The 25,471-nt window shown below is 54.7% G+C and overlaps 1 long non-coding RNA gene across 1 annotated transcript; it reads right to left on the reverse strand.

Moving 5' to 3' along the window:
* Positions 1–437: 437 nt before the first annotated feature.
* On the reverse strand, positions 438–25,262 carry LOC121105872. Its single transcript, XR_005838653.1, has 3 exons — positions 25,128–25,262; positions 12,113–12,150; positions 438–2,036 (listed from the first exon to the last, which is right to left on the reverse strand). It is a non-coding gene; the product is annotated as an uncharacterized LOC121105872 (long non-coding RNA).
* Between the last annotated feature and the right edge of the window lie 209 nt (positions 25,263–25,471).

Genomic DNA, 25,471 nt, shown 5'->3' on the forward strand with positions numbered 1-25,471 from the left:
TTATCTTTGCAAAGGCGATTCCTTACGAGATCGGATGGCAGCACCTGCTTCCCCCGACGTTAACCAGAGAGACCACCTGCCCCCTCACGCCCCGCACCCAACTGGAGAGACAGACACCCAAGCAACGTGTCCGCTGACCCCAGGACTGTGCGGAATCTCGGGGGCCCCCACGTCTCTGCACGGAGCAGCAGTCCCGAGGGAAGAGGGCAGGGCTTTTTCTCAAGGGGCAGAATCTTTCACGTTCTCTTCATCCTTTATTATTTTATAGCTTTGACTCTGGGGCTGTGTGTTGCTGATCGATAAACACAAGATTTTTTTTTTTTAAAGATTTTATTTATTTATTTATTTGACAGAGAGAGAGACAGCCAGCGAGAGAGGGAACACAAGCAGGGGGAGTGGGAGAGGAAGAAGCAGGCTCATAGCGGAGGAGCCTGATGTGGGGCTCGATCCCATAACGCCGGGATCACGCCCTGAGCCGAAGGCAGACGCTTAACCACTGAGCCACCCAGGCGCTCCAATAAACACAAGATGTTTTTATTCGCCCATTACATAAGATGGAGAAGAGATCAAAGTTTAATTGTGTTTATAAGAACCATTACGGTTGATCAGAAACGGGGCAGGGCAGTGACAGAAGGGAAGCCCCTCTCCCCAGTGCTGACATCCAGAGAAGAGCTCAGATACCACCCGTGTCGGTCGCTCGGGGACAAGGACAGTCCCACAGACCCTGCACCTTGAACAGACATCTCTCTTCCCTCCTGGTCCCGGAGTCAGATCCACGCATGGCATGAGGTCCACGCGTGGCATGGCCAGTTCCCCCAAGGTCTCCCTCCTGGGCATGTCCATGGCCGTCTCCTCCCCGCGTCCACTGCTTATCCCTCCGTGTGTGTCTGTGTCCTGATCCCCTCTTCTTCTAAGGACGCCAGTCCTGTGGGGTCACTCCAGCCACGTCACTATACCTCCATCACCTCCTTTGAGGCCCTAGCTGCGCAAACAGCCACATTCTGAGGTTCTGGGGCTCACGGCTTCCAGGCGCAGATCTGGGGGTGGGGGCACATGAAGCCTCAAAGGTCTGACCAGGCCAGTGGAGGACCCAGGTCAAGACAGGACGTTCCCACAAGTCTGGCGGGAGCCGGGTCCTCTGGGCAGGGCCAGGAGGGCTGCCACGTGGGCAGGCGACTCAGCTCCTCGGTCAAGTGTGCCCATCAACGCTCCTGTGGGTGGGGGCGCACAGGCGATGGCGGGAAGGCCCAGGGGCAGATCTCCACACTGCCCTCTGAACAGGGACAGCATCGTGTGGAGACGGTTCCACAGAATGCCGGCGTCCAAGACTCCATTGATTTACCTGCTTGCTTCAAGCTCTCCCAGGGGGTAGGACAGCCCACGTCACCCGTGTAATCCCAGGAGAAAATATGCCCCCCAGGGCCTGCCTGCCCCACATGGGGGCGGAAGGTGGGGCACTCCCAGGGATCCTTTCATCACGTTTCTCCTTCAAGTTAGCAAGGAGCTACTGAAGGTTGTGTTTTTTCTTTTATAAAAAGAGGAAAGGTAAGCTGCCCCAGGTGTTGTCGGCCCTCAGTCCCGGCTCCGCTGGCCCGCAGGGTCGGCCCCAACAAGCTCTGCAATTCTAGTAACTTCTAGAGCAGTTGCACACCTGCCCCAGACTGGGCCTTATTCCCACATGTACGCTGGTAGTGAGTGTTCGAGGTGGCTTCCTGACCCAATCGAGGCCTGAGGTCCAGGCAAACGCCTGTCAACGCTCACATGGCACAGAAAAGAATTAGATCGAGAAAATCCTACTCTGCGTTCGTCTGGTTACCAATATTTGTCCGAGACCAGAGATCTGTGAGTCTACTGCGGGAACAATGTCCCAGTCGTGCTTCTCCAGGTGGCGGGCAAGGGCCACCTGGGCCCACGGTGGGATTCTTGCTCGGTGACCAGATCAGGCTGAGTGCGGAGGCCTGGCACCTTCCTGACGGTCTCACTTTCCAGGTGAGGAAGCCGGGGGCCTCAGAGGTGAGGTGTCGTGTGCAGGACCCCTGGAAATTAGACGAGACCAGAATGGAGCCCCATAGACCCCCTGGGGCCGGAACCTACCAGATTACAGTTTCCTATCTTTGTGAAAAGAAAAAAAAAAAGATGACATCTGATACTTAGTAAGATGCCAGTGGCTTGCCAAAGAACCAGAAGAAAATCTCATAAATACAACTGAATTGCAGAAAGATAAAAAAAAATACACATATGTAAAATTTAAGAAGCCTTTTAAAAACGGCTTTTACTTTTCTGGTCATTTAAAACAGCAGACTGACACATAAGTGCACCAAATTCCCGGACCACTTTCCACGAGAAAAATCCAGGTCTCAAATTCAGACCACTCCTCACCAACTGTCACCACAGTCGGCCTGCAGCGTGTCACGAGTGACCGGAAATTAATAATAATTACAGAACCCATGTTGGTGGATAATATACATTTTAATGAATTAGAAGACGCTGTCAGTCACCCCCACACTAAGGCCTGTGCGCTCTTTCCAAAGTTTCCCCCAGGAGCGAAGCAGGTTGCAGCTCCGAGGCGGGAGCACCAGCGGCCCTTTGGCGGGTGACTCAGCGGCACCCCAACCAGAGGGAACATGCCAGAGGGCAGGCTGGCGCCCAGGAGATGCGTCCTTCACCATGCCCCAACGGGGCAGTGGGGACAAGCAGCTCCCATCCATCCCCTTCCAAAGCCCGAGGCGGCGAGGACACTGCCAACATAGGAGCAAGAGGACACGGAGACTATGATGGCCGGGTGTCCACCTGCTTCGAGGGCAAAGGCTGCAAGCCTCGGCGGGGGCAGGCGGGCGAGGGTCCCCAGCGGCGCAGCGGGGCACGGGGTACACGGTCCCCTCACCTGCATGGTTGCGCCCACCTGTCCACTGTCAAAACCATCAGACTGGATATTTATGACATGTGACTTTTCTAACCGTATGCTTATTTCAAACAAAAATTTATTTTTAACATATAATAAACACACAGTTTTTCAAAGGCACAGAGTCGGCTGGATAGCACAGAAAAGTCCCTGGACATGGCCTCAGAGGTGCACCCCTTGCCCTCCCTGTGCCCCGTCCTCCCCATGTCCCCTGTCTCCGCCATGTCCTCTCCCAGCGACCTGACCAGCTCAGGTGGCCCCTCCTCTGTGGACTCAGTCTTCCTCAAGCACACAGGGGACATCATAACCCCTCCCTCCTCTCCTCCCACCAAGCCCCTCCTCTCCTCCTCCCGCAACCCCTCCCCCACCGAGCCCCGCCCCCACTGAGCCCCCCAGCACCTTCCATGAAGAACTGTGTGGTGGGCGGTCTTGCAGACAGGGAGATGGGGGAAGAATGCCCCCCGCCCCGGCTGGGACGCCCACCCCACCCAGCAGGGTGCATGGGCCGGGAGACACAGTGTGAGCTGGGCCAAAACACGCCCCGCAAAGCACGTGCTTCTGTTTCTCTTGAAGAGAGGAGCTTAGGACCCACACACCCCGCCCGGGACATTATTTTTAACACCTTCCTTCTTGCTACAGAAAGGAAGAAAAGGCACGAACACACTGCAGTCCTTTAAGGAAGGAAATGGTACATTCCACGGGGGTGCTGAATGGGACTTCCCCAAAAACACTCTGCCCGCAGTGTCTAAGAATAACACAATGAATCGTTCGGTTTTCACCAACTGTCCTGTGACCCAGGGAAGGGAGCATGACAAATCCCGACAGCTTGCAACTTACCACCGAATCTGAAAAGAAACATGGAGCTTTGGCGTTAGGTGGCACGGAGGCAACCTGTCCACTCGGAGTGTCCACAGAAGCGTGTGCCATAAACGCTCACAGGTTCGCCCCGTCGGAAGCTGAATCTTCATTCACGGTTACAAAATCCCACTGCAGCCAGGATCCCATGGGGGACGCCCGAGACCGGCCTGCAGCCCCGGGCCCGTCTGCCAAGGTCTGCCTGGAAATGCAGGGGTGACTCCCTGCCGCCCCTCTGTGTAGCCCCCCACTCTCCCTGGGCAGCACAGAGCTTTCCGACAGGCCCCCGACGGCCCGGTCAACACCTGCCACACGCTTTTTAAACGTCCAGAAAAAGCCTCTAAGAGGACAGAAAGTGAAATAAAGACTCTGGAACAGGACTTCTGATTTCATAGCCAGCGCTAGCCACTCAGCCATCCTGTCCTCCCTGCCCGCCCCCCCACCCCCCCGACGAAGCCGCAGCCCGGGGTCCCCTCCTGCAAGGATGGCTCAGCAGGCCCAGCTGTGTCGAGGCCAATGGGACGCCTGTGGGGTTCGGAGCTGCAGGTGCAGAGGCTGGAGCCAGCCGTGCAGACTGCTGCCCAGAAGCACCGAGAGGGCATCCGTGAGCCATTCCCAGCCTGCGGGAAAGCGGGAGGCCAGCACTTCCCAAATCCCTGCTCAAAATGAAGAGCTTTCCAAGACAAAAAGCAAAACACAGAGCAAAATGTAAGCTGTATTTTACAAACTGAAACGTGGAGGTAGAGAATCCGGAGCTCAGTGTCGTCGTCCTGCCCCCGCAAGTGGGCAGATGGGGGTGTCACTCCGAAAGCCTGTCCTCTGGAGTCACCACCAGGAGAAAGCTGGCACGAGGACTGGAAATGCTCCAGCCCAGGTGGAACGTGAGAGATTTCACACAGGAGGCGCCGATGTGCCACTCAGGGCCCCGTGAACGCTCAGACTCACACCATGGCCACCCAAGAAGGGAAGCACACAGGCACGGTCCTGACCCCGGCGTTGGACCTCCGTCCTCAAGGGCCTGACCCCGGTGACCAGGCTGTCCAGGGACACACATGCTCTGACAACACGGGGACGGCGCCCGGGGGCGGCCACCAGGCAGCGGGAAGCTGCAGGTGTGGTGGGAACATCCTGGGACCAGGCTGCAGGGCCCCCAAGGCCACCAGCACGTCCTCCCTGACGGGGGGAAGAAGGGGACAGGGAAGTCACCAGCGGGGGTCTAATGACCCCCCCCCCCCGCCACCAGAAGCTGGGGCTTGGAAGGCAGTGGAAGGAATGGGCAGCAGAGAGGTGACTCTGAGAACAAGATGCGGCTCGGGACGTCCTCTCTCGGACGTAATGTGGTCTCCTGACCGGAGCAGGAGCGCAGCCCCCAACGCCGCGGGGAAGTCCCTGAGCCCACACCGCCAGGCGCCAGAATGGACTGCACAGGCACCAAAGAACAGCCTCGGTTAGGACCTGGCTGGCGATAGCAAGAAGGGACACCAGCCGTGGCAGCCGGGAAGCACGGAAAGACCCCAGCAGGGAGCAAGGGAGCCAGCCCTGCACGCCCTCCCCGACGCCAGCACCTGGGGTACGCCTCGTCCACCAGGACCCGGCAGCCTAGTAAAGGGCGGGTCAGGAAAGAGGCAAGGACTGCAGGTGTCCGCGGATTCGAACAGACGCACGGGCAGCCTGAGGGCAGGAGCAAGGCGTCCGGGAGAAGAGCGTTCCGTGAAGCAGGAGCGCCAGGTACAGGCAGGCTGGGGAGGGCACGGGGCACTGCGCAGCTGGGAGGACCCCCGAGCTGGAGAGAGGGGTCGGCCGCACAATGCGGGCATAGAGTATAGACTCTAAACAGTTCAACAAGTCATGGTGGCCAGTAAAAGACAGTAGTGTGTCTGGACAAGAAGTCATGAACAGGGCGTTTGCTCACAGGGAACGTGAATGAAGAATGAAGAGTTCGTGTCTTCTAGAAAGAAGCCAGGGCCGCTCTCGACAGAGGCAAGCAGCAAGGCGCCCAAGGAGCGTCCGGAGCTGTCTGTGGAGGGGACACCGCTTCTGTGACGGAGGTGATGACAGGGAGCGTGAGGGAGCCAAACGCGCCAGTCAGCGGTGCGCGCGCTGATCCCTAGCACACGCGGGTGGCCTGGAAGGAGCCGCAGGGGTCCTCCCGGCAGGGAGGCCAGCAGATCGTAAAGCTGCACCTGGACTGAGCAGAGCCCACGCAGACAGGCAGGGGCACCACACTGCCATGCCACTGGTACACGGGGACGGTGCCACCCCCGAGAGAGGACAAGTGAAGAATTCCACATGCGTCCGTGCACACGGCCAGGCACCCACAGCCGCCAGGGTGGGACAGAGACAAGAGGGGGCCCGCTCCTGCTAGGTGGGCAGTCACATGGGAACCCAGGACCAGGCAGGTGGTGGCATCCGAAGGTCCCGCTCTGCCACGGGCCCGGTCACTGTGGGACCACACCCAAGGGGACCAGAGAAGTCCTCCCCGGGGATGAGCCAGGGCTGCAGCCAGCACACATCAGTGCAGGATGCTGGGGGAGCAGGGGTACTTGTGGGAGCCAGGTGGCAGGGCTGGGAGCCCACCTGGGAGAAGCCACAGAGCCGGCCAGGGTCAAGGCAGCACGGACAGGCTGGGGTCTTAGGGAATGCTAAGCCCACTCCTTTGCCACTGGCCACGTGGAAGCACTTTCAGGTGAGACCCAGGCTGCATGAGGGGCACAAAAGTAGCCAATTAAATGGGATTTGTATGCTTGGCAGAGAAGATCCCATTCTCAGGAAGAGAACGTGGAAAGTATAGCATCCTTCTGTGCCATTTAAACGCTTAGGAAATAAGATGCATAGTGATTTGTGTTGTTCGCGGGTCGACATTTCATGTAATAGCTGGATTAGTAGAATAATGACCCCGACTGCAGACAGAACGGTCTCCAGAGACATATGCTTGCTCCCAACATGCAAGATGCAAGTTATCCCGAGTACTCGAAGGGGGAACGCTCCCTTCAGAGGCCCCAGTGCCGGGCTCGCTCAAGCTGCTGAACCCGGTTCTCGAACCCCTCACGGAAGGTATCCGTATTTCGTAGAGAAAGAAACCAACACCCCTAGCGGCTGTGGCTACCACAGGGCAGTCAAGCTCAGATCCCGGTGTCCTTGCCCCACGGTCCGATAGCTGCACCTGGAAACTCCTCCGTCTCCTTCTCTTCTCCCAAAAGGAGGGCAGGCATGAGGAAAAGAATCCCCTCTGCGGAGTTGCACGAAGCGGTGATTCCCGTCACTAACACTTAGAAGAAAATTATTCACCAAGTGCTCCTTCTCGGTTTTGTCCACATTTGAGGACAGGTGCCCCTGGCAGCCTGGCCCCAGGGCACCCCAGCCTCGGCATCCCGTCCCCCGAGCTGCAGCGGGCACCTGCACGCTCGCACATCTGCTACCTTCGTCAAGAGAGGGACGTCTGCATGGAACAGAGGGGTCTCCTGTTTGCAGGTGCCCTCACTCTGCCATCGGAGCCGGGCTGCACGAAGTCGGGGGGCACCGCCTTCAGGGTGCCAGGCGGCAGGTGCCTCAGCAAGCCGGCTTGCTTGAACGGATCTGCATGCTCCCAGCTCGTGTTGCAGGTTCGTGAACAACCTGAGGAACCGCGCGGGATCCCCTTACATGTAACTAGGTCCCCTTCGCACAAGGTGAGTCTGGGAACACACTGGAATTAATTTGCTAAAAATATGTCAAACCATGAGCACTGCCATTCCTCCCACCCCCCACGACCCACGACCCAGGGGACACAGCGCAGGGGCTAAGCTGTCACGCAGACCTCCACCAAGTGGTGTCTATAAAGGATCAAGGGACGCATGGGCCGGATGCGACCTGGCAGGAAGGACCGTTCTCGGAGGAACCTTCCAGAATACGCACGTGTAAACGGCTGTAGCTCTTCAGAAGTCACGTCACCATGCCACGCACAGACTCCCATACTTTTGCAATGAATTAAGACTACGAAACAGCTGCTCACGGAGCTGACTCAGAGTCTGCGCCGTGATCCTGGGATTCTTCACAAACCACGTCGTCCCCCAAGGCCCCACCACCAGCAAAGTCCCGGAGACGCGCTCCCAGCTCTGCGGCATCTCCAAAGGAATTCCGAGAAGCCTGAGTGATGGCAACAACCTGCAGCTCACTCGGGGGAGGAAGGACCCTGGGAGGGGCTGGCGGGTCCAGGGCCCACGGGCATCCTTCCTGGCGGAGACACAGACCCAGCGTGGGGTGGGCCACAGGCTCCAGGGGCAGAAGGGGCAGAAGGGCATGAGCTGAGGGGTCTGGAGGCTTCGGAGCAGGGATGCCAGGTGCACAGGCCGGCCCCAGCTCCACGGCGGATGCCCGAAGCACGCACAGACCTAAAACCCAACGCCCGACCGCTGGGACGCAGGGGCTGTGTGACAGCCTCCGTTTGCTGGATTGATGCTGGGAGGGGCTGACAGACCACACCTGGGACACAGCAGAGAAGAGAACTGTCTGGAGACCCCGGGGAACCAGCAGACTTAAGCTCCTGGCTAAAACGCCTCACTTAACGCCAGGGGACGCCAGCTGTCACGAAGACCCACGTGTGCGGTGGTTTCCGAGGACGTCGCAGGCTCTGGGCCTCGTGACAGAGGGGCCACCTAGAAAACGCAGTCTCCGGCAGGTCACTGCGGCTCCTGACCCAGCCACAGCCGGAACTCGGGGGTCACCAGTGCACGGGGCCAGCAGAGGCGGTGGCAGGACGGGGGGCCGACACTGCTCGGGGCCCAGACGTGGGAGAGGCTCCCTGCCTGGCCGTGCCTCAACCTTCAGAGAGAGGAACAGCTCAGCTTCTGTTGGGAGGCTTGAGGCTCCCAGCTTGGCCACCACGTGACAGCCACACGGGGACAGAGCAAACAGAGGTCCGTGCAGTGGCCTGGGACTCCCTCCTCTCCTGAAGGGGGCACCCACCTCACCGAGGGGGGCAACCCTGGGGTCCCAGACTTTGTCTCCAGCGAGGCACATTCAGGGCACATCCAGAAAGAGAATAGGCGAGCTGGGCATCCACGCCATACAAGGGACAAAGAGGACTGAGGACAGAGCCCTGGCCTTGGAGACAGACAGCAGGGGGCTGGGGGTGAGGCCGGCGTGGGGACCCTCCACGAGATGACTGCTCTGTACCTTCGCGGGCGGGTTCCGGCTGTGCCAACTCACCGCTCAGTCCCGATATGGGACCTTACATTTGCAACAAAACAAAACAAAACACCCCACCTGGCAGTCAGCATACCATGTTCTCGAACACGTCAATCCCGGACCCACGGCTCCTGTAAGAGCTGGTGTGCGGTCTGGGCCGACGTGGAAGCGACCCGTGCCCGGGGGTACGGATTCCCACTTGCACAGAGCTCTTGCCCACTCACCAAAGCTCATTGGGACCCCACCTCTGCCATATTGGGGGCCCCGCCGGGGACCCCATCGCCCGCCTCCCTACAACGCCTTTCCCTACTTCCCCTGGCTCGTGCCTGTGAGTCAGCCAACGGCCGGGAAAAACCAGCTCCTGCTGCCCAGGCAGCTCGCGAGGCTCCAGGAAACCAGCACAGCCACCCCACGAGCAAAGGATTTGCAATCCCAAACTTCCCAGCCACTGTACCTAAATTATTTGCCTTCCCTAAAACCTAAATAATCAAGATTACCGTAATTAACAGCTAAGAGCAAGCTGTCTTCACGCAGGACTGTGGACGGATCCCTCATTTATTTCACACATAAAGAAACCGTAACCCCGGGGGCTTGCTACAGAAGCCCCCGCAGGGATCATGGCCCAGGTCTCTGCCTCTCCATGCCCTCTGAGCCCAAGGCCTCGCCTGAGGGGCCATACTGCCTGTTGGCCAGGAAAACCGTGACCTCAGTCCATCCAGGCTGCAATCGAGGTCCCAGCTCATGACTCGGCTTCCCTGCCCAAGCCCCCAGCCCCTGGCTCGGCCCCATTTCTGCAGGATGGCTCCGTCCTTGGCACTGACGGTAAGGCGGGGGTCACTACACACTAACGTGCTCCGGGAGGGTGCCACACCCCCGGCCTCTGTTACTCCTTCCACATCCCCACCAGGCCTGCGGACGTCACAGAGGGAACCCGCAGTGCCTGTCTTCCCCAAGTCAGTAAGCATCCAGACCGGGTCGGACATCACGCCAAAGCCTGGGCTCAAACCAAAGCATCACGGTTGTGTGTCAGGAAATCCAGCGAGCCCGGGACACTGCGGGAGCCTGTGTGTTACATGCACACGGGGTAAGCGTGGACCCACGCTGTCTCCAAGAGCCGCGTCTCAGCCCTTGGCAAACGGAGCTGCCCTCCGCTTATCTCCAGTGGCGGCTGGGAACGTATGGCCCTCCTGTGCCCCACGGCGACAATGTTATAGTTCTAGAATAAGAAGGGGCTTTGTTATTGCTGGGGGCATTCTCTCCTGCCACTCAAAGCTGGTTATCAAGAAAAATGAATGCGGATACATTTCCCCCAATCCTGATCTACTGAGAGAAAATGCTTATCTACATTTGAGCAAACTGCCAGTTATTGTGGCCAGAAATGCCATCATCGGTGATAGCTAAGACTTCTGGAATACTCTTGGAGCCAAAGAATTCAATCCTCTAAGGAGCCGGCTCTGGGCCCCCTTCAAGATATGGTGCCAACAGCAGGGGGGCTCAGCTGTCCACTGCCAGCCAGGAGTGGCCAAGCCAGCCATACTGCCAAACACATCTCAACCCTCCTGGTGTAGGGGAGGGGGGGGGCCCTCCTGGAAATCCAGAGAATTCCTGTGCTCCAACACAATCACTTAGAAGCACACTGCGTGTCTGAGAGAGGAGCGTATTTGCAGGCAAAGCAGAGCGAGGATAAGCCAAGGCTGGAAATGAGCTCCCCCCCCTCCCCCGTGAGTGTGTCCGAGCAAGGAACACCCGGCCTCGGCCAGAAAGGGGGCTCCTCCACAATGAGACCAGAAGGGAAGCAGACGTGCCCCGAAGCCCCACCACAGGCACCGGCTCCTAAAACAGCTCAAATGCACATCACGGAACATCTCCGAGGGGCAGGGGACCAGGGCTTCGGAGGGGACGGCGGGAGTGTTGCTGGCCGGGGGGCTCGGAGTCGGTATAGCACGGGGCTCTGTACTACGCTCTCCGCCTCTCCTGCATTCCAAATCCCCCACCGTGGAAAGTTTTTAAAGAAAAGTTATTTAACCTCTTTCTGGAAAAAAACACATAGGGCCAGACTACTTGCCAACCGTGTGTTTGCATGTGTGTGCTTGTAAGTGTGCCTGTGTTTGTGAGCATGTCTGTGAAGTATGTGAGTGTGAATGCTGTGACTTGTGTACGCATGCATGCGTGTGTGCGTGTGTTCCCACATGCGTGTGAATTTTGTGTGTGCATGCTTGTGTGCTCCCACATGTGTGTGTATGTGTGCTTGTGTGTGTGTGTGCACGTGTGTGTGGTGGGGAGGGTGGAGGGATTCAGGATCCCGGGTCCCCACACACAGAACTCACCACGAGGAGCCAGCTCACAGGGCACGAAGCACGCCTCCAGCACACACTCCTGCTCAGAGCCCGGAGCCAGTTGACAATTCTCAGCAACAAGCTGACCCAGGAAATGCACAACAGCAACCAAATCCTACACTTTCTAAAGCCCCATCTTCCTGGGCCTCCAGCCACAGGGGCGGCCTGCGGGACATGTGAGGGCCTCCCTCTGAGGCAGGGCCGGCCAGGCAGAGGGGGCAATGCACGCGCTCCTGGAAAATGTGGGAGGTGCAGATACCCTGGCCCGAGCAGAAAACCAGGCCTCTGCCTAGCGGTGCCCCCAACTGCCCAGCTGCCAGCTCCGGGCCTCCTCACCGCCCCACTAGTCAAAGTCCTAACCCCAACCAAGCACTCCAGGCCTCCTGCACCTCTGGGGACCCTCGGCAATGTAGCCCCTCCAGGGAACTCAAAAAGCACAACCTTCCCTAATCCAGGGCCCCAACTTCCATGACAGCCTGACGACCCCCACCAATCTAAGAACAGCTACCCTAAAAAGAAGCCCCCCAAATCCTCAGGCCAGGCACGTGCCCTAAACCCATTCCTACGCCCCCACACCCCCAACGCGATGATGTAATCACGCGAGAGAAGGGGGCACTGCTGGGGGGCCGGGGGGAGTCAGTGACCGAATTCTTATCTGAAACCAGATTCTCGAGCGTCTCTTTCTACAATGAGGAGCCCAGAGTCCACAGCTCCTCAGCTCACTCCCAAGAGGAAACGCATACGTGCTATCGAGGCATCTAGTAGCCCTTTCTTGCGAGTTCCATGCCTGTGGCCACAGGCCAAGCGGCAGAGGCCACGGCAGGGGCACGGCCCCGGGGAAGGGGCAGCTTACCTTGGCTTCACATTGCTTGTGGCAGCAGTACTTGCAGGCTGGAAGAGAGAGAGAAAGAAGGGGTGTGCGGTGAGCCGGTGGGGCGGCAGCGGGTCTCACACCTGCCAGCTCCGTCCGCCCTCCAGGACCGGGACGGAGGGAGGCCGCCCTCGCCGCGCGGTGCCCGCTTCAGCAAAGTGCGGGGTGCGCCTGGTGCGCGAGGCGCCCAGCCACCACCGGGCTCTCCCGGATCCCTGGAGGAGGAGAGCCGCACGGACTCCGAGCTGTAGAAGCCTCCACGTGGGCCTGGGAATCACAGCTTCTCCCCAAAAGGAACAGGAAACCCAAAAGTGCCCCCCCACCCCGGCATCAGGACTGGCGCCTTTCGATTAGTGAGAAACCCGCCGGTTGAGCACCGCACACCCCGCGCTTCCGGACGGCCTGGGAACGGGCTGTCAGAATAAATCCACGTCTAAATTCCTGCAGGGGAATCCTTCCACCGGGGCCATTGTGCGAGCGCAGAGACATGCATTGGTCCGGGGCCCCCCAACAGCGCAGGCTTAGAGCCGGAACCAATGGGGATTTCACAGGCCCGCCCTCGGGAGGCTGCGGCTGGGCTGATGGCAGGAGAGCCCCGCCAGCCCCCACACGGCTCGGGCACGCGGGCCCTGCCCCAGCCAGCGCCAGATGCCAGGCGGAAACAGCAGCACACGGGAGGCGGGGGCACCGCTGGGGCGTGGGGGAGGGGACCTGGGCTGCGTGCATGGAGCAGGGGCCTTCACAGCCCTCCACGGCCATGCGGCCCTGGGCAGGACCAGTGACCTCTCTGGGCCCCGGCTTCCTCTCCATTGAGGGACCCTGGCTTGCGACGACAAACACAATATCAGTGTACACAGTGTGTGGGCCCTGGAAGAACGAGGCCTCAGGGGGCAGCAGCCAGCCCCCAAATCTGGCTCAGCGCTTCGAAGCCCAGACTGTCCCCGACCCAACACACACACACACACACACACCCTGTCCCTCTCCTATCTAGAGCTGGGGACAGAAACACTGAATTCATAACGGTCCCTGCAGGGCTGAAAAAGGATAAAGCAGACAAAGTAACTTGGCCGCTGGCTGGCGGTTACAGGAACTCCGGTAGAGAACAGCCAGGGGCATTATCTCTGCGAGATCTTTTTTCTGAATGGTCTTTCTATGCCTCTGAGGTTTGTGAGATTGTTCACAAAGACAAACATTTACTCGACATCTCCTAATGGGGACACTGCACAAAAGCGATGAGTGATTTTCTAATCAAGATAGACTTGTCTTTGGAATAAAACGGGCTTCCACGCCACACCAGAAACGCAGACCGAAGACAGCCAGGGGCTGGAGGCCAGCGGGAGGGCCCGAGGCAGAGAGGACATCATCGGAGGCCCTTGGCCTCTGGGTAAGCGAGAATTAGCACAAAAGCAGGGAAGAATTCCGCAGGCCCCAAAGGATGCTCTGCTCAGACACACACCGGGCCGGGCGGGTGGTCCGCTCGCAGCCTGGGACTGGGGCACGGATCTCGTGGCCATGAGACTCCCAGATGGCCCGAGTGACCTGTGCACCCACGGCCTCGCACAGTCCCTCCCACAGTGGCTCGGGGCTGGCCTGTGGGACAAGGCGGTGTGGCGGAACACAGGGCTCACAGCCTCCACCCCGACCTCTTGAGCCAGCCCTGCTGAGGACAGCCAGGCGCTGGAGCAGTCCCGCAGAGAGGCTCACGTGGGGGAACTGAGCCCTCGCACCAGCAGCCAGCACCAGCTTGCAGCCATGTGAGGGGCCACCTCAGGAGGGGTGCTCCGGCCCCGGTCGTCCCTCCAGGTAATGCAGCCTCTCAACAGGCACTGAGTCGCACTGCCCAGCCACGTGACTCCCAAATTCCCGTCCCACAGAAGCAGCGAGAAGTGACAGGTGCTACAGCCACGCAGGGCACTAACTTCTGGAGGGACTGGTCATGCAGGAGCAGGTACTCACTACGATGGGCCCGCTCCACCCAGAAAGGGCTCTGGTCGGTGGCAGGGTGACAAGTGGTGTGACACTCGTGGTGGACGGCCGACTCAGCCACAAGAGAGTCCATGGCCATCGTAGGGCGAAGTCATTACGTTCACAAAGGCTAACTAATCATAGCGTCGCATAAACCACCCAGGCACTAAGGGGGAGATCCCAAGAGGTGGACCCATTGCTTTCAGTACGTAGGCAGGCGACCCCCAAAGTTTTGTGGACAGCCCCTCCGGTTTGTCTCAGAGTAGCGGCGGTCCGGTGACAACCTCTAGCAGTTGTGCCTGGCCGTGTGCGTGATGCTTTCCTGGGTGCTACTGCATGTGGTCCAGTAAGCACCCCTCATGGGAAACCACAAGGGCGAGGGGCCCCGCTCTCCACCCAGCCACACGTGGCCTTTCCAACACTTATAAACACCCAAAGCGGACACAGTCCAGGCTGGGTTTCCAATCCTCTCACCTACAGACAACATGCAGCTCCTCAACACAGATCCAATATTCCCCGTGCCGTCGCCAGCAGCCCCTCCCCGTCCTCCCATCCCCCCAACCCAGAGCTTCCTCACACCATCTCTACACGCCCCCTTGGCTCTGCTCCCCTGTCTCTGCCTAGAACTTCCCACACACCCTTCTGTGTTGAGCTGACGTGTTTCTTTCTCTAAGACTGAAGGCGGCAGACACCTTCTCCACCAGGAAGCCCTCTGTCACTCCTCCTAGGCTGGGCTAATGTGTTCCAGAAGCCCCTGGCCTGCCTTCCTGTCCCCAGCCTTCAACCCACTGCCCCTCACTTCATAGTAATCTCTGTGTCCATCTCCCCCCACCAGACCAAGCTCATCCAGGACAGCATCCTTTGTTGGGAATCACCAGGGTCCTGTAATAGTGGCAGGAACAGGAGGAACAGCAGCTGACACCGATGGAGTGCCCACCGGGTACGAGCTGCACCGTGATAACACCTTCCATCACGCAGGCTTGCTGGATTTTCACCGTGCTCCACAAAAGAGCCACGGATCTTCTGCATGTCTACTGATGGGAGCCTGGGGTCCTTGCAAGACACGTCAGGTCTTACCTGCTCTAGGTCCACTTTCAGAAGTTGGTGCATGCGGTGGGGGCCCTCCCTCTGATTGCCACTCCATGCGGTGCAGTCTCCAGGGAGAAGGGAGCCCGCAGAAAGCACCAGAAGTTCCCCAGTGAAATGCATCCCCAAACTGCACACGTCCAGAAGGACAAGGTGCACACGTGCACTCTGCCCGCCAGCCTCTCCCCAGCACGGCGGCTCATGCCTTGTGGCTGTTTGCTTCCAGCTTCCCTGGGCTATAATTGACAAAATTGGATATATTTAAGGTGTACAACATGATGATTTGATACAGGTCTACATTGTGAAATATTTGCCACAATCACGTTAATTACCACATCCGTCACACTACTCATTTGTGTGAGAGAGAGACAAAATGCCTAAGATCTGTTCTCTTAGCAAACTTCAAGTAGCCAATGAAGTACCGTTAACCACAGTCATCACACTGTACATTAGATCCCCAAACTTACTCATCTTGCAACTGAAAGTTCGTGCCCTCAGACCAACTTCTTCCCATTTCCCCCGCGCTCAACCCTGGAAACCACCACTCTACTCCGTTTCTCAGGAGATTGAGGTATTCGGGGTTTTTTTAAGATTTCACATATAAGTGATAACCGTAAAGTGTTTGTTTTTTTCTGACTTATTTCACTTAGCAGAGTGTCCTCCAGGGTCATCCGTGCTGTCGCAAACAGCAGGAGTCCCCTTTTATGTGGCTGAATAATTTTCCACATTTCTATACCACATTTCTTTATCCATTCATCCATCAATGGACACTCAGGTTGCTTCCGTATCTTGGCTATTGTGAATAAATGATTTTATGAGCAAGAGAGGACAGATGTCTCTTTGAGATATCATTTGGATAATGATTTCATTTCCTTCAAATAAATACCCAGAAGTAAAACTGCCAGATTATATGAAATTCTAGGTTTAACTCTTTGGAGGAGCCTCCATACTGTTTTCCACGGTGGCTGCACCAGTCCGCGTTCCCACCAACAGTGCATGGGCGTTCCCTTTCTCCACAACCTCGCCAACACCTGTTATCTCTTGTCTTTCTCACGACAGTCATTCTAACAGGTGTGAGATGATAACACACTGTAATTTGCATTGTAAATTGCATTTCATGTACCTGTTGGGCATCCAGACGTCTTCTTGGGGAAAGTGTCATTCAGTTTCTCTGCCCCTTTCTTAATCCCATCATTTGTTTGTCTGCTGTTGAGTTGTAGGAGTTCTTTGTATATTTTGTATACTAATCCCTCATCAGACGTATGATTTCCAAGTATCTTCTCCCATGCTATGGGTTGCCTTTCCATTTTGTTGAGGGCTTCTTTGGCCATGCAGAAGCTTTTGAGGTTGACATAGTCCCACTTCTTGATGTCTGCTTTTGGTGTCATAACCAGGAAATCGCTGCAAAGACCAACATCAAGGAGATTTTTCCTCCGTTTTCTTCTAGTCATTTTACAGGCTCAGGTCTTACATTTAAGACTTTGATCTGGTTCAAGTTAATTTGTCTCAGTGGTAGAGACACAAGTATAGCTTCATTCTTCTGCGTGTCATGATTCATCTTCCCAGCACTGCTGCTGAAGAGACTATCCATCCCTGTCGGGCGTTCTTGGCAACTTTGTCAAAGAATAGTGAGTCATAGGTGTGTGGGTTTATTTCTAGGCTCCCAATACTGTGTCGCTGGTCCATGTGCCTATTTTTATGTCAGTACCACACTGTTCTGATCACTACAGCTTTGTAATATAGTTTGAAATCAGGAAGCATAACTCCTCCAGCTCGGTTCTTTCTCAAGATTGCTTTGGCTATTTGAGGTCTTTTGTGATCTCATCTGAATTTTAGGGCTGTTTCCATTTCTGTAAGAAATGCCATTGGAATTTTGATAGAGATGGTGTTGAATCTGCCTTGGGTAGCATGGACATTTTAACAATATTAATTCTTCCAATCCAACAACATGGAATATCTTTCCATCTATTTGTGTGCTCCTCGATTTCTTTCATCAGTGTCTTATAGTTTTCAGAGCACAGGTCTTTCACCCTATTGGTTAAACGTATTCCTAAGCATTTTATTGTTTTTCATGCCACTGGAAATTAGATTCCATTCTTAATCTCTCTTTCAGATAGTTCACTGTTACTGTCCGGAAACACAACTGACTTTTGTACGTCGACCTTGTATGCTGCCACTTTACCAAATTCGTTTATTAGTTCTAACAGTTTTTTGGTGGGCTCTTTAGGGTTTTATACAGTATTTGTTTCTAATTCAGGACTTTGCAAATTCTAGGCACCATTCATTTGCATGAACAGTCCTGAATTACTGCATTAACAAAAATCATTTTAAAAAACACCAGCGGTCCCTGTCAGGAGCGAAATCTGTGCACGTTTTAAAACAGAGACTCTATGCTCTGTTCCCAGATGAAAATCAACAGGTTAATCTCAGCATTTCTGGGCCCGTCACTACGTAACTGTCTAAGGCCATGACTCTGCCTCCTAAAGCCATTACTGACGGTTCTAAATGTGGCTGGCATCGAATACATGCATTACACAAACATGTTCGTTGCAGTTTCCCCAGCATCTCATTACTTCCACTTACTTACATGAAAAGGAAAAGAAGCCCATTAATCCTAATTGCAAAAATGTCCCTTTCATTAAAAAAACAACAACACACACTTGCCTCATTACTCTCATTACCTTTGGCTCCATCACGGCCCTTGTCTAATTTCTTCCCGCTGAAAGCACCAGCACATCCTCCGAGCTGAAGTACAGAGGCCCCACGTGCTGGGGCTCAGTTTCCTCACCTGTGACCCAGGTGGTCGGGAGGCCAGTAGAGCACGCCACGCAGAACAGGGCCAGCTGGGAAGCCCTTGCACGCACCGAGCATGACCACTTCTACTATCGTTCCTCATCCAGAGTCTCTGAAGACGCTGCCGAAACGCACAAGCTCTGTTCTTCACACACCTCCTCGTTGTGGCTTCTCTGCATTACAGAGTCCCTCGCTTCTGGGCGCTGAGCACCAGGAAACAGCGAGGCTGGAATCTTCCACCCAAGGCCAAACTCACGGGCCACTGGGACGTTCCTTCTGCTTCCACAGACCTCTCTCCACATAACCCTCACAGGACCCTGTGTCCGTGTCACCCCGAACTCTCCTCCAGTAACTGCCCAAACAGCCTCACAATACAGCGTGAGTGCCTACTCTCCTGTGTTTTCCACTGGTTTGTGCCTCGGGGTCACATCCCTCATTGCTTCCCACACCTGCCACCTCCACACCCAAGCTCATGACCCAGGGAGACAACACATGTAACAGAAGACACCTAGTGTCTCCTGAGAACCATTACATGCTCAGTACTTAGTTTCAGGATGTACTGCTTCTCTGTGTGGAATACAGCACTCACTGTCCACCGCTTAATCAGTATTCTCTTCTCGCGTTTTCACCTTTCCATGAGACCAGCTGGGACACGCGCACTGAGCACTTCTGTGCACAATGGAGCATGGTGGAGCTTGGAAGGAGCACCTGTGTGGGTGGGAGCTGGCAGCTGACCTAGCTGCCTTCTCAGGAAACACCGTTTTTGTCTGAAAGAACTCCAGGCAGACAATGCATGGCTATTCAGACTTGCACACTCATCAGTCTCACCGATGAACAAAGCGTGCCTGTCACAGTGAGGGAAACAGCTGACAGCATTTGGCCAACGACAAAATTTGAGATTTCAAGTGAGAATTAGAATTTGGGGAGACATGTATCCAACCCCATGAGCTTGACAACTTCTAACACTGATCTGATAGAATCAACATTGAAAGGAATAAATATAGGGAGTTTTCTTAGTATTGTATAATAAATGTGTTCACATCCAGAGAACTCTGCTGAACTCGTCGAACCAGTATTTTCCAAATGACCACTGCATGACATCACACGGTCACGCCTGGCTAGAACATATACTCAAAGTGCCAGATGGGCTCATGGACCTTAACAGCACAGAGTAGGGAAAGCTCATCAACACAGTTCCAGGTCCCACACCGAAACTAAGCTTTAAGAAACATCACTTGAGCTTTGGTTTGGTATCCAAAAAGAATACCCACCATAATCCGAAAAGGTTATCAAAATGCTTCCGTTTTCAAATACATACCTGTGTGAGGCTGGATCTTCCTCCAATACTTGAACTAAAAAAACATGTTTGTGACGGCTCATTTTATGTGTCAACTTCACTGGGCCACAAGATGCCCAGATATCTGGCTGAGCGTGATTCTGGATGTGTCTGCGTGTGTCTGGGAGGCTGTTTCTGGATGAGCTTAATATCTGAATCTGTAAGCGAGAGAAACAGATTGCCCTCCCCGGGCAGGGTGGGCCTCATCTAATCCGGTGAGGAACTACACAGAATGAATTCTGTCTGCCTGACTGTCTTTGACCTGGGACATCAGTGTTCTCCTGCTTCTGAACTTGGACTTGGACTGGAGCTATACATCAGTTCTCCAGCTTGCCAACCGCAGATCTTGGGCCCTCGCAGCCTCCTTAACTGGGTGAGCCAACTCCTCTGACATATCCCATTGGTTCTGTTTCTCTGGAGAATCCTGCCTCATACAAGGTTGAAACAGGCTGAAGCAGATAGGAGGGTCCAGCCTCTCTATTAAGTCACGCATAACAGATGCACAAAATATACACACATATACGCACATGACAACCTCACTCTTCTTGTTGTACAGAATGAGAAGCAGAACAAAGTGATACCAAAGACTCCTTTCTGCCATGAAAAAAAAAAGAATTTACCAACGCAATTTAAAAAAAAAATTGTATATCCATAAAATACTGGGTAGCTATTGAAACGCTACGATTTCTAAAAATCTAATATGTGACAACACTTATAACAGGCAAGATGAAGAGACATAAAGCTACATATGGTACAAAACAAACACTGTAAAAACAGACATGAGCAATGGGCTCATCCACACATGAGAACTCGGCAGGATGGAGGCGTCATCTCAACTCAGGTAAGCAAAGGACAGACCGTGCGATACATCTCACTGGGAAAACCAGCTAACTCACAAAATGTAACAAAAATAGTGCAAATTCCAGATGAATCAACCATGAAATTGGATCAGAACTGGAAAAGCAGAAGGAATATTAGAATAAAATATGCAGGACATTCTTATGGCCACAGAGAAGGGAAGGCACCTTAAATAAGCGAACACAGAGATTTAACAAAACGATGGGTAGGTTTGAACAAGCCGCACCTGAAGACCTTCCCGAGTTAAACAGTCCACAGACAAAATCAGACAAATAACTGCCTGGAAGGCTCGCCATGCAGAAGGTCTGATGGTAAGAAATTCACATGCCTGTGGGTCAAAGTCCATCAAAGCCTGGCAAATGCTCTGCCTGATGTCATGGATAAAATGATCAATATTTGTAAGATAATGAATTCCTCGAATTCAAGAGGGAAAGATAATTATCTAATTTTTTAAAAAGATTTATTTACCGAGAGAAAGAGAGTGCGTGTACGCAGCAGGGAGACAGAGGAGAGAAGCCCAAGCAGACTCTGCAGAGTGTGAAGCCTGACACGGGGCTCGATCTCACGACCCCAAGATCACGAGCCAAAACCAACAGTCAGACACCCAAACAACTGCACCACCCAGGTGCCCCATAATCTAACTTTTTAAATGAGCGAAGGGTTTGAAAGGCTAGCTCGCTAAATGAACACCACAGACATCTTCTCTGTGTCTGTTGAGAGGCTCGCCCTCAAGTAATAATCAGATGAATGAAAAACACGACCAAGGGAGATACCACTTTTCATCCACTGACTCACAAAAATGGGAAGCCGCCAAGCATCAAGCAAGAGAGCAAGTGGAGCTCAAGGCCACAGAGTGCAGGGTGGGAGCCAGTTCCCACGCTCAGCAGAGCCCTGCATCTGAGAGGGTCTAGGGTCCATGGTATGTGCGCTTCTCATCAGTCTTCCAGGCCTTGATGACACACACATCCAGTCCACAGAAGCGCTGTCTCCACCACCACATGCCGGCTCCCTTGTCACACAGAGGTTTCCAAAGCCCGGGGTAAGAATCCGGGCTCCCGCTGCACCAGCCACGGCCCAGAGCATCTGGCTCTGAAGCCCCAGACATTTTTACATGTTGTCTTGGAACTGCTATTCTTCCAAATGTCTGCAGGAGCCTCGGGAATCCAGGCCACCGTCTTACAGGCCCGTCAAAAGCTTTTATACGACACTCTGCACATATTTACCAAGGGAGAGATGAGCCCTTGCTTCTCCGCTTCTCGCCTGTCTGCACTCAAGTTCACCAGCCTCTCTGGGTTCCCAGTAACTGGCTACACAGACAGGAGGGGACCAGAGGCCCCAGCACAGGGCAGCCTGCCCTAACATTCACTGCTCAGCCACGCTGTTCTCTCAGTTCACTTGTTGGTCCTAACTGCCCCCATGTCCTAGGGTTGTAACACAGCATCTGGCACAAAGCAAGCACTTACCACGTATACGTACCGATTTGCCATTATCAGTAATCGCTCAGTATACTGTGGACCGTGATGGCCTCACAGACAGGACGCCCCCCTCAGACTGTGAGTGCCTCCTCACAGACAGGACTCTTCCCTCAAACAGTGAGCCCTCACAGACAGGACACCTCCCTCAGACCATGAGCCCCTCACAGACAGGACTCCCTCCTCAGAACATAAGCTCCTCACACCCAGAGAACAGCTTTCCCATATTCTCATTCCAGCACGTGCTTAACACACATTTTGTTTACTGAAGGGGAAAAGTCATCATCAAATCTTCCTTACAAAACTCCCTCATTCCACTTCCCTCTGGCCTCCTTGTTGCTCCCTCTCAATCCTCATTTCCTCAGACTCCTCCCTAGAGTATCCCCCTTCACAGCATTCCTTCATTCTCTGTCACTTTTCCATTCCAGTCTGTTCTCGCCTATTCCACTATGAGATCGAGGCAAAGCCTTTCCAGTGGGATCGCTTCTGCCTGGTCTGACCCTGCACCCTCCTGAACCATCTCCCTCGGGGGACAAAATCCCCAGAACTCACATCTCTCAACACCCACTCAGTACCAGAACACCAAGATCACCTGTGCCACAGCCTTCCACTGCCTTATCTAAAATATGACCAGGTTGGGTTCATAAAAGCATCATCAGTGAAAACTGAACCTTTTTAAACCACCCGAGGGAACCTGCTGGAGCAGTGAGAACAGGTTACCACAGAGTCCTGACTGGTGGCGAGGGCAGAGCTGAGATTAGTGGGGTTCTGGGTGGCGTGTCGTGAGCCACAACCAGACACTTAACCCCATCACCACCCTCACTTCCATCTCTGCCTTTCCCTGTAAGGTTTGAGAATAAGGATTAAGAAAGCCTCCAGGTCAAGCATCTCAGCTTCATAAAAATTAAGCTTTTTCTCCTAATCTCGCCACATATGAAATATGAGGTAAAACAGGGGGTTAAATATGACAGTAAGAGACTTGGAAGGTCAAGAACGAGCCAGAAAAGGAAAAGCAAAAATAGGAGCCTGAGTCACGGACTACAGCCCTACCCTTCTCTACCATCACCATCGCCACCAGCAGCACCATCATATCACTGTCAGCACCACCACAATCAGCATTATCACCAACACCATCATCAAGGTCACCACTGTCATCACCAGTGTCACCATCAGCAGCAGCAGCAGCATCTTGTTCCTCATCACCATTATCTTCACCTTCATCACCACCATCACCATGATCATTGTTATAATCAGCATTATCACCAACACCATCACCAATGTCACCACCATCATCATCACCATCATCATCACCATCTTCTTCCTCATTACCAATGTCACCATCATCACCATCATCATCACCATCTTCATTATCACCAACACCATCATCAATATCACCACCGTCATCACTAAAGTCACCATCATCATCATCATCGTATCACTGTCATCACCACCATAATCAGCATTATCACCGTCACCACCATCATCACCACTATCACCATCACAATCACCATCACCACCACCACCAATGCCATCACCAACATCACCATCATCATCATCTCCATCACCATTACCATCATCATCCCCTCACCACCATAATCACCACCATCGTCACCATCACCACCACCATCATCATCTTCATCCCCACCATCACCACCACCACCATCACTAACACTACTAGATGCTTTCTTGAGCCAGTCAACGTTCTGCTGATTATGTGTCCTACCTGCTATTCACAGTAACTCTGAAGGAAAATTCAAGAGACAGGCAGAAGGGGAACCACGGCAACCTGACTCCACCATCCACGCTCAGCTCCAACACTCCTACTGCTTCTCCAGAAATGAGCCAAAGAAAGGGCCCTTCCACCACAACCTCACAAAACCAGCATGCATGACCGCTTAGATGACGTATGTAATGGGCGTGCCTCATTGTCTCCAGGCCACACATACACGGGCTCAACATACAGACGCATGTGACATGTACAAATCACAGGGGACAAAGTTACTCGTGGTCTCTTTGCACGGTCTCTACAGTTTACTGACAAAAGGAACAGACCATAGAGATTAACTACATTTTGTCAGGGGCAGGGAACAGAACCATGGAAGGGCCACAGTGTCCTCTGAGCAGCCAATCACAGTCACCCGTGGTGACCCCGCCAGGCCCCATCTACACCCGCAGTGACGCTGCCAGGCTCCCAACTTGGGCTGTGGGAGCAGTATGCCCACATCCTGTCCCCACAATCCGCAGGTGTGTCTGGGGGGCAGGAGAGACACCTCAAGTCTCATGTTTTGATCCCAATGAGACTGGTCCTTCCACAGGCCTTCTTCGCCTGAAAATGCCACAGGGGTGCCCATCGTACAGTCACGGTTGGAGCCATCAGAGTGATCCCTTAAGACACGAGCACTGAATCCTGCAATGCGAGACCCCTCCAGCCCGCACTGCAGCTCACAGGGGCCAGGTGACGGGAAGCCCCCCAGGTCCCATCACACACGCTGCCTCCAGGGAGAAGGGAGAGGGGCCCACGTGTCCAGAAAAGGAGACAGAGACACTGGGGGGTGAGGTGGGGAGGGCGCTGCCGGCAGGCCCCCCGAGGCCGCGGCGGGAAGGAGCGACAAAGGTGACGACGTGCTCACGGCCCTGGGAGCACCATCAGCAAGAACGACACAGGGCCCGTCGGAGGAGCAGACACACCAGTAGCCTCTCACTCTCAGGCCATTTCCCTGCAAGAGAGACCCTGAGAGGCCCAGGTCTCCCCTTCCCCACCCTGAAGTCTGACCTTCTTCCCCAACAGCCCCACCCCAAAGCAGCCCACAGGGACTGAGTACTGCGGGTCCTCAGGGAGAAAGGGGAGCCAAGAGGCAGTCCCAACACCACAGAACCCCTTGGCGACACCCCACCAATGACAGGACACCTCGGGGCCGCCCGGCGCCTTCTCCATGGCCCAGTCCCCCAACCTGCCTGCACTCTGTGACGCGGCCCCCGGCCCCCAGCCGGGATTCTAGGGCTCAAGGGAAACAAGCAGCGTTGTTCTCACAGGCCCACTATCCAGATTTATTAACGGGCTGCCTGGGGCTTGAGCATCAGAGAGCCCTGCCACCAGGCTGAAGGGCCCGGTCCCGTGAGCCCTGACCCTGAAGTGCAGAACATTCCAGTTGTAAACTCTCTAAGAGGTCAGAGCACGGGACTGAATAACCCGAGTCACGGACACCCCACCGCGGATGGAGGGCAAGTCACAGCCGCTCACTGCCATCCCCTCGCCCACACCAGAAGCTTTGCTCCTTCTGGAAAACTTTCCTCCTGAGCACAAATCTGGGTAAATACAGTCGGTCCCTGCCCCAGTAAGGGTGGGGGGTAAACACCGGCTCAGAAGGGGAATTCCACAATTTAACTTTTGGAAACTCCCAAAAGATGTTTTCATTTTGGTGTTTTGGTTTGTTTGTTTGCTACGATTCGGTGTCATTAGCAAGGGAAACGATAAACATGCACTCACCTTGGCATGAGATCCCTTGGCTGTCAATAATCTGCTTGCAAACCCCACAGACCTTGGGTTTCTTAAAGGCTTTGTTCTTAAAACTGTGCAGACTCGTTAATTCTTCTGGCTGAAAAAGCAAAGGGAGAAACTGTCAGCCCCACAATTCATAGTTTGTTTGCTTTTTCTTTTCTCTTGCAGGAAATAAGGCGTCTAGCGGAGTTTGGGGAAGAGCTAAAACAGGAACTTTACCCGTTCAATGGAGAACAAGAAGAAGCCATCCAGCCAATGCTGGGATTCCCCAGGGGAGCCTCGGATACCCTGTCAGCATTCTCAGTGCCAGAGCCCCAGACGGAAGCTCCCCC

Source organism: Ursus maritimus, unplaced genomic scaffold, assembly GCF_017311325.1.
Source record: "Ursus maritimus isolate PB19 unplaced genomic scaffold, ASM1731132v1 scaffold_3, whole genome shotgun sequence".
NCBI lineage: Eukaryota > Metazoa > Chordata > Mammalia > Carnivora > Ursidae > Ursus > Ursus maritimus.